Here is a 2,548-nt window from a genome sequence, read left to right as displayed (position 1 = left end):
GACTGGAGAGCTCTCCACACCAACCCCCAGCACTGCCATGTGCTCTGCTTGACTGTAGCCCTTTCACAAGGAACTGTAATGAGCAGGCTGGAAAGCCAGACTAGAGGGAATTAACCATTTCCAGTGCTTAAACTTCTCGTCTGAGGAAACAACCATGGATCCAGCTCTAACACTATGAGGCACTCAGGGTGTGCCCAAGGGAGTTAGGACCATACATCACATTGATTTTTCAGTTGGACTCATGTTCCTAACTCCTTTTGGCTGGTTTTAACCTCCGCCCCTTGTCTTTATCTTCTGGGTATTCTGCGTTTCTGTATTTTCTCCTTATGTCTCTGAAGGAGCCGGGGATTCTGTTCTTTGCTTGGCCTGTGCTAGCTACTGGAAAGGGCCGTGTGCATTCCCATTATATAGAACGGCAGAGTTTGTCACAACAGTGATCAATTTTTTGGGTGCCCAACTGTAGATGCCCAAGGGTACGTCTACACTTACATCCGGACCCGGATGTAAGCAATCGATGTTCTGAGTTCGATTTATCGCGTCTGGTTAAGACGCGATAAATCGATCCCGGATCGATCCCGGAAGTGCCCCGGATCGATCCCGGAAGTGCTCGCCGTCGACGCTGGTACTCCAGCTCGGCGAGTGGAGTACGCAGCATCGACGGGGGAGCCTTCCTGCCGCGTCTGGACCGCGGTAAGTTCGGACTAAGGTACTTCGAATTCAGCTACGTTATTAACGTAGCTGAATTTGCGTACCTTAGTCCGAAGTGGGGGGGTTAGTGTAGACCAGGCCATAGAGCAACATTCCTCTGAAATCAGGCTCCTAGGTGTCTCTTGTTAGACACCTAAATCACTAACTGCTCTAGAAAATGGGGGCTGATATCTATGTCGAATCATAGCTTCCAAGACCCCACATTAGGGAGCCATCATCTAGTCTGAACTCTGCAGAGGCCATTAAACCCCACTCAGTTACCCCTGTATTGAAAATTATAAAATAGTCAATTTAAAAACCTGTGTAGAAAGAGCCCTATATTTGCAAAGTGTAGCAGGAAATACCAACATTGAAATTGCCTGGACCACCTTAACTCTGCCCCCTTACGTGTGTATGCTAGGAGAGAAGGCCCAGTCCTTGGGTATGGCTGAGCCGTGCTCATGCAGAACCCAGGTGGTGAGAGGAAAAATCTGGCTATATCCTGCCTTTGCATTAGTGTAACATAGAGCAGCCTCAGAGTTGCTCTAATTCACACTAGCTATTAATGGCTCTCTACGGACTGTTATACTGGCTGGGGATCCTTTCCACCACACCTCGGGCAGGTATGTCAGCCCTACACTAGCAGGGATTCTCCTATACTTAGGGAAGCTCTCCCACCTGGATCTGCCCCTGGGCATTAACCAGATATTGTGCTTTCCCCAGAACTCCACCGGCAAGTTGGACAGAGTGCTGGCAATGCACCAGCTGCTCAGCTTTTCTTTGTAGCCCCTCTGTGCAACATGTAGGCAAAGAGCACCATCCCCGATCCCATGGACTATAAGGTGGATAGAAAGCTGGCTAGATCATCGGGCTCAATGGGTAGTGATCAATGGCTCCATGTCTAGTTAGCAGCCGATATCAAGCGGAGTGCCCCAAGGGTCAGTCCTACGGCCGGTTTTGTTCAATAGCTTCATTAACAATCTGGAGGATGGCGTGGACTGCACTCTCAGCAAGTTTGCAGATGACACTAAACTGGGAGGAGTGGTAGATACGCTGGAGGGTAGGGATAGGATACAGAGGGACGTAGGCAAATTAGAGGATTGGGCCAAAAGAAATCTGATGACGTTCACAAGGACAAGTGCAGAGTCCTGCACTTAGGACGGAAGAATCCCATGCACTGCTACAGACTAGGGACTGAATGGCTAGGCACCAGTTCTGCAGAAAAGGACCTAGGGGTTACAGTGGACAAGAAGCTGGATATGAGTCAACAGTGTGCCCTTGTTGCCAAGAAGGCTAATGGCATTTTTGGCTGTATAAGTAGGGGCGTTGCCAGCAGATCGAGGGACGTGATCATTGGTGAGGCCTCATCTGGAGTACTGTGTCCAGTTTTGGGCCCCACACTACAAGAAGGATGTGGAAAAATTGGAAAGAGTCCAGCAGAGGGCACCAAAAATGATTAGGGGGTGAACACATGACTTATAAGGAGAGGTTGAGGGAACTGGGATTGTTTAGTCTGCAGAAGAGAAGAATAGGGGGGATTTGATAGCTGCTTTCAACTACTTGAAAGGGGGTTCCAAAGAGGATGGATCTAGACTGTTCTCAGTGGTACCAGATGACAGAACAAGGAGCAATGGTCTCAAGTTGCAGTGGGGGAGGTTTAGGTTGGATATTAGGAAAAACGATGTCACTAGGAGGGTGGTGAAGCACTGGAATGGGTTACCTAGGGAGGTGGTGGAATCTTCTTCCTTAGAGGTTTTTAAGGTTAGGCTTGACGAAGCCCTGACTGGGATGATTTAGTTGCGGATTGGTCCTGCTTTGAGCAGGGGGTTGGACTAGATGACCTCCTGAGGTCCCTTCCAAC

Source organism: Terrapene carolina, unplaced genomic scaffold (genome assembly GCF_002925995.2).
Source record: "Terrapene carolina triunguis isolate 2854851 unplaced genomic scaffold, T_m_triunguis-2.0 Scaffold837, whole genome shotgun sequence".
NCBI classification, from domain to species: domain Eukaryota; kingdom Metazoa; phylum Chordata; order Testudines; family Emydidae; genus Terrapene; species Terrapene triunguis.
The sequence above is the reverse complement of the archived record's forward strand: the minus strand, read 5'-3'. Positions refer to the sequence as shown.